The sequence below is a fragment of the Malania oleifera genome, chromosome 11 (assembly GCF_029873635.1).
Source record: "Malania oleifera isolate guangnan ecotype guangnan chromosome 11, ASM2987363v1, whole genome shotgun sequence".
Lineage (NCBI taxonomy): Eukaryota > Viridiplantae > Streptophyta > Magnoliopsida > Santalales > Ximeniaceae > Malania > Malania oleifera.
Window position 1 is genome coordinate 68,867,768 of NC_080427.1, and position 10,172 is coordinate 68,877,939.

The window sequence follows — 10,172 nt, forward strand, 5'->3', positions numbered from 1 at the left end:
AGAGTAGAAGAAAAATCAACACACACAACACCGCCGTCGCGCGTTGTGAACACCCCTAGCACTGCCATTGTTCGCTGCCTTCCCATTTTGAAAAAAATTTTAATTTTCTATGTGTCGCCAACTCTCCTTTGCTACATGTGTGTGTGTGTCTTCCAGCACCAACTCTCAAAGACTCCAAGAAAAATCCCAAAAATATGGCCTTTTTTTTTTTTTTTTTCTTTTCGTATCCGTGTGCTCCCCCTTTCAAAAGAATTCCTTTTTTATTTTTTTCTTTAGCACGACTGCCTCCTCCTTTTCACGACCTCCTCCTTTTCACGGCCTCCTCCCAAAAGATTCCTCCCAAAACCCTATTTTCCTCCCCTTTCCTTTGTGCCTCACGCCCCCAGCGCATGCCCCACATTAGAAAACCTACTGTGGCTTCCTTAAAAGAGCTTACCATGTTTGACTTTTCTCCCCCTCCTATGCTTTCTTTTCTTTTCTTTCTTTTCTTTCTTTCTTTCCTTTCTTTGCCTTTCTCCCCCTCCTTTCCGTGTGCATCTCACCCAGCGCCCCACCAAGAGGACCCAGTTGCATGGCCGGGTCACATCACACTTTTTTTATTTTTTTTTATTTTTTTTTCTTTTCTTTTTTTCAAAGGCACACGGTCTGTCCTCCACTTTCAAGCCCACTTTCGACCCACCTACAGCCCGTAACTCTCAAGGTTCAAAACAAAAAAATTGTAAATAATTTACTCAGATTTCCACATCATTTTGAATCGTCTAAATCGGAGATTGGATGAGAAAGTTATGCTCAGATTACGAAGTAGTGCTAAAATAATCCATAAAAATAACGTATGTTAATTTCACGTCTGATTTTGACCTTGATGCAGCCAGTATTTCTCAAAATGCAAAACATGAAAGTTGTAGAGCGTTCTCTTAGCTTTCTATAGCATCTTGAATCATTTGAATTGGAGGTCAGATGAGAGAGTTATGGGCTGATTACAAAATAGTATTGAAAATGACCTTTCTTTGCGTGCATGACTCGGCTTCCAAAAATTATCCTACAATAATAAAGTATGAGTGTCTGCATATTTTCAACAAAAGTAGGTTAATTTATCTTAAAATTATTAGGTGAGCTTGATGACTAAAACATTAGAAAAAATCGGGCATTTTAATTAAAATTATGATCTTGAATGCATAATTACGCAACTGTGGCGCGTAATCAACGTTTTTGCAAAAGATCGCAATGACTCACATTGGTGTATCCCCATTCAGCGAGGGACAGTTACCATCTATCCCTCCATTTTTTTGTGAGATAAATTACACCCATTGGAAAATTAGAGTGAGCATATTTATAAAATCTATGGACTGGAGGGTTTGACTTGTGACTGCTAAAGGAAGATGTGTACAAATAAATGAAAATGATTTTAATATGATTAATTCTAATGTCATGGATATACTATCTTGTGCTTTAGAGAATAATGTTTTTAATGAGATCATGGCTTGTAAAAGTACACAGGAAATCTGGGTAGAGCTGGAAAAGAAATATGGAGTGACCTAGGAAAAGGGTAATGCCACTTCAAAAGCTCCAAGATCTAATGATCTGGAAGTGGTAAATCACAGGGATAGTGCATTTAAAGAACATGAGGTATATGATCCTGTCTCAGTCTCTATAGATGATCCATTTGCTGAATTATGTGATACACTTTTTACTAAATCATCTATTAAATATAATGATAGTTCTATTCTTAATGCATGCGATGATTCTCGTGAAGAATTTTGTGATATAACTTATGATGAATCATCTGCTAAAACTTGTGATATATTGACTGATTATAATGCATGCATTGATTCTAGTAGCAATGATTGTATTAAATTTTGTGATGAATCATGTGTTGAATTCAATGATGAAAACATGCATGTGTATGAAGAACTAGAAAATGCTTCATTGAAAATACGTAAGTTTCTAGTTAAGATATCTGAAATGAAAAAGTTTTTGAAAAATGAGGATAAAAAGGTGGCAAAAATGTAATGACCTACTATTTATTTTCCAATTCTGTTTTATTTTATTATTTTTTTATACTATGAAATTTATAATGCTCTGATACCTACTAGAATAAACCAAGCCATCAACCTAAGCAGCGAGAAGCAGAACTCATATAAACACAATCAAGAAAATATACAATACCAGAGTGCTAAAATGTTCCCAAAATATACATATATGACTTTTTCTCAAAATACCCTCAATTGAGTAACCTTTCTATAATACTCACTTTACTGACAGGCCTGAACTGTAACCTCCACTATCTGCGAGCCTGATCTGCTCGCCTAGCTGGATCACCTAAAAAATATTAATTTAATGGGATGAGATGATGCTCAGTAATACGAAATATGTTATTGCTAGTGTGTGGGAAATGAGTTACAATACTATGAAAATCTGTTTCTATATAATCATGTATAACTGAATCTGTAAATACAATACAGGTAATATAAACCACCACCTTTTCCATGTTCTTAACATATCTATATTTTAGGTTTCTACTCAAAATACTTCTAATGTACATAGTATATACTCTGTCTCTGTAAATCTATATATACATAATAATAACTGAAAAACTTCCCTGTGGATAACTATATGTCATGATTTAACCCCTCATGATAGGGTTGTGCGGCCCGTAGGCGGGATCTATCCTGGTTGGCTAACTAGGATAAACCACTATACTCCATCAGTTTGATTAGCCCTCCTCAACCCATATCTGATGGGGAGCCTGTCCACACATGGGCACGATCGACCTACTTACCACGTATTATCTAAATAGGCGGTTGCATTCTATTCTGTATATAGCAGCAGTACCGTACTTTATAAACTGTATCTGTAATGGTCCATCAGGGTCTGATACTATATAATACCTCTCTATATACAACTATTTGTTTTATCATGATTCTGTAATAACTGTATTAACCATGACGCTGTAGTAAACTGTATCTACATCAACTGTGTTATGGTACTGTAAAACTGTATAATCATGGTATTCTATAATTGCTATAAAATATATTCACTATCTGTATATTATGTAAAACATAACTCTGAAAAATACTGTAAAACATGTCTCTATACTATATCTATTTTCTCAAGTCACACAGTAATTTAAAACATATTATACATAATTGATAAACTGTATAAATTTTTGCTGTGAATAATAATCTGGTAGAAACGTATAATTTATACTAAAACATACTAGAATCGTCTAGCATAACATATTTTCCTTACCTGATTCCTATTAAAAACCCCTCACTGAGACGGGTCCTACACCCATTGGGTTCTCCACTCAACACCCTGAAAATCATATATCCCAAAACAAAATATTACTATTTTTATGTCTACTACATTTCCTACAACTGTTGGAAAGCCAAATTTCAACAAAAAGACCTTACCCTGAATCTGGGATGAAATCCAACTCCATCCCACCGACGATCTGCTTCGGCAGACTTGGAGAGAACTTCCCCAGGAGCGTTGTGGTGGCCTCAGATTGTCGATCCGGTGACTAATAGGGCTGAAATCAAAGAGAGAGGAGGGAGAGACCGTAAAGAGAGGAGAAAGAGAAAGAGTTTCCATGAATTTTCTGCGTAAAAATCTGAGTTTCAGTTATTTATAGAGTTAGATTCGTCGACAAGACACGTCACCTCATCGATGAGTCCTGTAGAAAGTTCGTTGACGAACCTGCACCCTCATTGACGAATTTCAGACTTTCAAAAATCCTCTCTCGGTATTTTCTCGTCGATGAAACTTGTCTTCGTCGACGAGGCCCTCTTGTACCCTCGTCAACGAATCCCCTGTGTTCGTCGACGAGGACTTGATAAATTCTCTTGGGTCATTGCATCCCAAAGTGCCACGTCATCGACGAATGCAGTCAGCTGCCTCCTTTTGTTACTGTTTCTATTTCCCTCCCTCTTTATTATTTAAATACCTTTATTATTCGGGTCATTACAAAAAAAATTAAAAGAATTGAAAGCTTATCATTCCACCTTAGAAAAGAAAAATATTGAAAAGATATTGAAAATTATGTGCTTAAGGAAAGAAGTAAATGATTATTCTAGAGTTATAATCAAAGATGGAAATGAAAAGAACAATCATAACGAATCCTTTGCAATTAAAATGAAAAATATTTTCAAAAAGGGTTCATGTTTTGCTTATCAAATCCACAGTCATGCCTCATCAAGTAAAAATATAATAAATAAGCATAATCTTTTATGTATATTCTATACCTACGTATTTTGCAAACCTCATAGGACTTGAGGGAGAGTGGGATCAAATAAGAATTAAATACTCATTTTAAATTCTTCCTTACGTTCCTAGGTTTAAGGGGTAGTGATGACCAAAAGGCTAGGAACAAATCTTAGTATGTGCATTAATTATACACTTTCATTATATACTAAGATCATTAGAAAATCTAGGCAATATGCAATCTCAGGTAATAAATCCAATCTGAACTTAACACGAATAAATATCATAATGATTGGATAAAATATGAAAACATTGGCTATAGCATACTTGAATGAAATCCACTTCCAAATGGACAAGGCATTCTTGCTTGGTAAATTATTCTAAATGTTGAATCCATACTTGAATGTAAAACTTTAAGCTAAACATACCTCTTGTCTATTACACAGGCCTAAGCCTTAGGGAATCAATCTTGCCATATATCATTATATATCGTAAGCTCATTCTAGAATGTAAAAGCCTGATCAGATATCAATCATCACTCTAGGCTTAAGCACTATTGATCACAAATGCCTATTCTACTAGTGCCAATTAACAGGTATCCTTATGATTATATCTAAAAGATGCTTTCCATTCTCCAAAGAGCATTGTTCATAATGTCCATATTCTCCTATATGCTCTTTGCCCAAGCCTGGACATAATTACAAGCACAAAAATATTTTGGAAGATGTCTAGCGTCTCCTAAATACTTTTATGAACAAAATAAAAATTTTTTAAGAGTATTTAAATCAGCTTCACTAGCTCTCAAACTTTAAGTCAAATAATTTAGAGTTTCACCTTCGTGAATTAAGTTAAGTGACTAATATGATTGGTATAGGTTTCAACATATATGAAAATGCAAAGTTTCAAGAAACCTATGCACGAACCTTAAAGTTTAATGCCATTTAAACTTGTGCCTCTCGCACGTATTGAGATTCATAAGAAAAGAGGCAAGATAAGCTTAGCACACAGAAAAGATATTCATTGTGACTTTTTGGTCTGATAAGGTTATAATCAAAATGCCAAGTTTATATCATTGAATACCCTTAAGTTACTTGGCCAAGAAATTTAAAGCATATGATGACATAAAATAAGTATAGTACATAATTGGAGTAGCACCCTTCGGTGAAGGACAATCCTCAACCCGTCCACCTATCTTTTGTGGACACAATTATACCTTTTGGAAAAAAAGAATGAAAATATATCTCTAACACATGAATTGGAAAGCATGGGAAGTCGTTATGGATGGAAATCTTATCCCCACTAAGATAGTTGATGAAAAACATATTCCAAAAGAAAAGAAAGATATGACTGACTCAGATTATAAAATGCTTCAAATAAATACAAGTGCTATAAATGCGTTATATTGTGCATTAGATGCTAATGAATTTAACCGAGTCATGGCTTGCAAAACAGCTAAGGAGATTTGGGATAAACTAGAAGTAACTTATAAAGGAACTGTTGATATTAGAGATAATATGATTGACATGTTAACAAGCGAATACGAAGCATTCAAGATGAATTCTGATGAAACAATATCAAGCATGTACACAAGATTTACTCTGTAACGACCCGAATTTAGAATTTTATTTAAATAATAAAGAGAGGGAAATGGAGATTGGAAACAGAAGGAAGCAGTTGACTTCGCGTTCGTTGACGACATTGAATTTTGGAAGGGCTTAGAAAAGGGGTTCAGCAAGACTTCGTCGATGAATACAGGGGATTCGTCGATGAAGGCTTAAAAGAATTCATCGATGAACACAGGGGGCTCGTCGACGAGAAAATACCGAGAGGGGTTTTTAAGCCGACTGAATTTCGTCGACAAGGAGTAGATTTCGTCAACGAAATTTGTGAAGGACTCGTCGACGAAGGACAGGCTCGTTGATGAAATTCTGTGTTTTATAAATATGGAAAATTTGGGAATTATTTCATTTTTAAGAAATCTCTCTCTCTCCTCTCTCTCTCTCTCTCTCTCTCTCTCTCTCTACGACTCCCTCTCCCTTCTCTCTTCGTTTTCGGCCCCACCAGTTGTCGGATCAACGATCCGAAGCTACCACGATGATCCTAGTGGAGTTCTCTACAAGTCTGTCAGGGCGGATCGTCAGGAAAATGAAGTTGGATTCCATTCCAAATCCAGGGTAAGACTTTTTACTCAATTTTTGGATTTGTGACAGTTGAGAGAAGTGTTGTACGCATTAAAATATTAAAGTTTAATACTAGGAGTTTTCATTTCCAGGGGTGTTGATTGGGAACGTTGGGAATCCTCCCTAAGTTGAGGTAAGGCTTTTTAGCCTAATTTAACTTAGTGATAGTTATAGAAAATGTTGTACGTACGAAAATACTGAACTTTAGTTATGGTGAATTTCATTTTCAGGGTATTGAGTCAGAATGTAACACCCCAACCCCGAGGGGCCTGGGATATTAAATTTTTACTATTGATTTACAACAGAAGCAAAATAAACTCAATTTTTATTAAACCAGAGCGCTAATTATCCATATTACAATCATTTATTTCAAAAAAAGAAAAATTACACAAACATAAATATCTGACATCATACTAATATTTCTAAACAATCTTTATTTTTCTATTCCCACCCGCATGCTTGCTGCCTGATTTTCAACATGCTCTTCAGAGTTATCTGAAATAAGAATATGATTGGAGTGAGACGACGCTCAGTAAGTAAATAAGATTATTATTAGTGTGTGGCCAAAATGAGCTTTTTAAAAATTTCGTAAAACAATATTTAATATTATAACTTCAAAACTGCCTCTAGAATAAATATAAATTAAAAATTTCAGCATAAAACTTTTGTCATCAATTTCAATAGTAAAATTTTATAATCATATACTATAACTGTTAAATTAAACTTTTAACTTTAAAACTATAAAAAATATTTAATGATAAACATACATATACTTTTCCTTAGATCGTCATTTAAGCACCAGAATGATCCTTTTCACGTAAACTTACACTTTTCCTTCAAATCATCAGTAACTTTGTACATGTAATTAAATATGTATAAACATATATTATAAAAACCACCTTTAGGCCTGTTTGTCGTAAGTCATGTTTACCCCCATGACTGGGTTGTGCTGTCCGAAGACTGGACTTAGCTGGCTGGCCGACCAAACTAAATCAACGTACGTAAACTTTAAGTGAGATTTTCCTTATTAAGTCCTGGTCCGGAACCAGATGTGCACTCAGGAGAAATCCACTAACATAAATAACCACTCTGTAAACGGTGTGGGTGCACTCTGATCCGTATAAACTTTAAGCTGCGGTAGCGAGCATCTGTAACTTTGAACTTTCGTTGCCATAAGGGGTTTTAAAATTATCTTATTATAATTTATGCAATTTAAAATAATATCGTAAAAATCTCATCTTTTCTCATATTTTCATAAAAAAATGCAACGTAAAAATAAATTCATGCCACACAATTTTTGTGTTAAAAATATATATAATTTTATTTTTGAATAGAAAGAAATGTTGAAAATTTACCCGAGGGAATTAGAACATTTCTTAACCCAAAAATAGATGCAAGTATATTAAAGATAGAACTGGTATTATTAAATATGCGTAAAAATAAACTCATGGAAATTTTGTGGAACTAATTAACATAATTGAAATTTACTTATAAAATAAACTCGGGTATAAATTTTAAATAAAAAAAAAACTAACATAATCAAAATTTACTTACCTTCTTCCTTACAAACACTGTAACTATCTCTAAGAAATGAGATCGGAAAGAGTGTGTGATTGAGAACTTATTCAAAAATTCTCTCTCCACCATAAATTCTTTCACTCACTAATCCTTCTCTTCCTTGGAAAATTGTTGTGAAAAATGAAGATTGAGAGCTCCCTATTTATAGGAAAATTTTGGAGAAGAAATGAAATTTATAAAGTATGGGGAGATAGGTGAAATTATAAATTTTTTAAAAATTAAAGAATGGGCAAGGGATGAGCAAAGTATAGGTTGAGTATGGGATGGGGATGGAGACCATGTGGGAGTGCTTGCCACCATTCCCATTAAATAAATTTTTAATTAATCACTTACCTAATTAATTAGTCAATTAGTTAATTAATTATTTTATTATTTTATTATTTTTCCTAATCATTATTATCATTATTATTATCATTGTTTTTACTTTTAAACTATTTTTAGTATTTATTTATTTTATTATTTATTTTTGAACAATAATTAAATTTGAATTTTGAAAACTCATGTGGGCCCCACACAACTTCGAGACCCGAATGGATCCTACGTAACTCGAATAACTCTTATACAATTTTATGCATCCTACATAGCTTTGAGACTCGTGTAAACCTCCATACGGTTTCGGGACTCATGTGGGCCCCATACAGTCTTGTGGGCCCCGCATTGGATACCTATATTATTATTATGTTATCATATATTTTTACAAATTATATCAGTCAAAACATTATTTTATGTACTTATTTACGTATATAAACAGTGTCTTGTGGCTCCGGGACTCATGTGGACCCCACATAGTCTTGTGGGCCCCACATATGATACCTATATTATTATCATCTTATTATGTATTTCTACAAATTATGTCTGTCAAAACACTATTTTATGTATATATACTTATTTATGTGTACAAACAGTGTCTATCCTGTTTATCCTATGAAATTCCATTTTGACCAGACCGACCTCCAAGGAGCGACTAAGCCATAATGGTCTCTGAACACTCGCTAAGATAAGGTCTTTCTTAGGCATCAAACATGGAATCAAGGATCCTACAGAAAAACACTTCTATATTGATATTAACTTAATGACCATTTTTATTATTTTATTATTATTGTGCTTTAATCATATATATATTTTTGGGTCATCACACGGAAACCCTGCGGATGTAGGGAAGAGTTTCTTAGGGGCTGTTCAGGAATCAGGTAAGGGGATAAACTAAGCTAGTTTCTATCCTTGAGAAAATGCTTATATATATATATATATATATATATATATATATATATATTTATATTTATTTATTTATCATTTGATTTATGGAAAATGTATAAGTTTATATATATGTTCTATATTTGCAAAATACTGTGAAAATGATCGTATGTTGAATATGTGGAAAATCTGTTGTGTGGCATGAGTAAAATGTTGGGAAATACTGTTTTCTGGGAATGTGGATAGTATGGATTTTTATGATGGAAAATCGGCGTACAGGCCAAGATATTATATATATATATATATATGGATATGTTTGCCGGCGTACGGGCTGTGCTATATGGATATGTTTGCCGGCGTACGGGCCGTGTTATGTGGATGAGATTTGCCAGCGTACGGGCTGTGCTATGTGATTTGCAGGCGTACGGGCCGAGCTATGTGATTTGCCAGCGTACGGGGCTGTGCTATGTGATTTGCCGGTGTACGGGCCGCGCTATGATAAAATGTGTAATACCGGCGTACGGGCCGATGATTTTCATGATACGCATATATATATGTGAAATGATATGATTGGTGTACAAATAAATGATATGAGATATCTATGTATCACAGTTTTAGTATATATTATATGATATCAGAACCTGGTTAGCTTGGTCTAGGCTAGCACTTGCATGGTACCGTTGCTATGTGTCCATGGTCTTCGTGATCATGATATCTGTGTTAACGCCACTGTACGGAGTGGTGTGAGATTAGATGGTCGATGTGGTTATTTTCAAGAAGTGTGCTGTTATCGCTCCTGGTGTACGGATCAGTCTGGGTAGAGCCATCGGACCTACAAACTAGACTATTGACTTGGTAGTAGTCGGCCAACCATTGTCAGGTCCCGCCTTTGGGCCACACAACCCAGTCATGTGGGGGTAATACATGACAACAGCCAGCTAACCTACCAGGATTGTTTTATGATATTATTATTATGATATGAGATGAGATATGTTTATGAAATGCAGTATGTTCTAC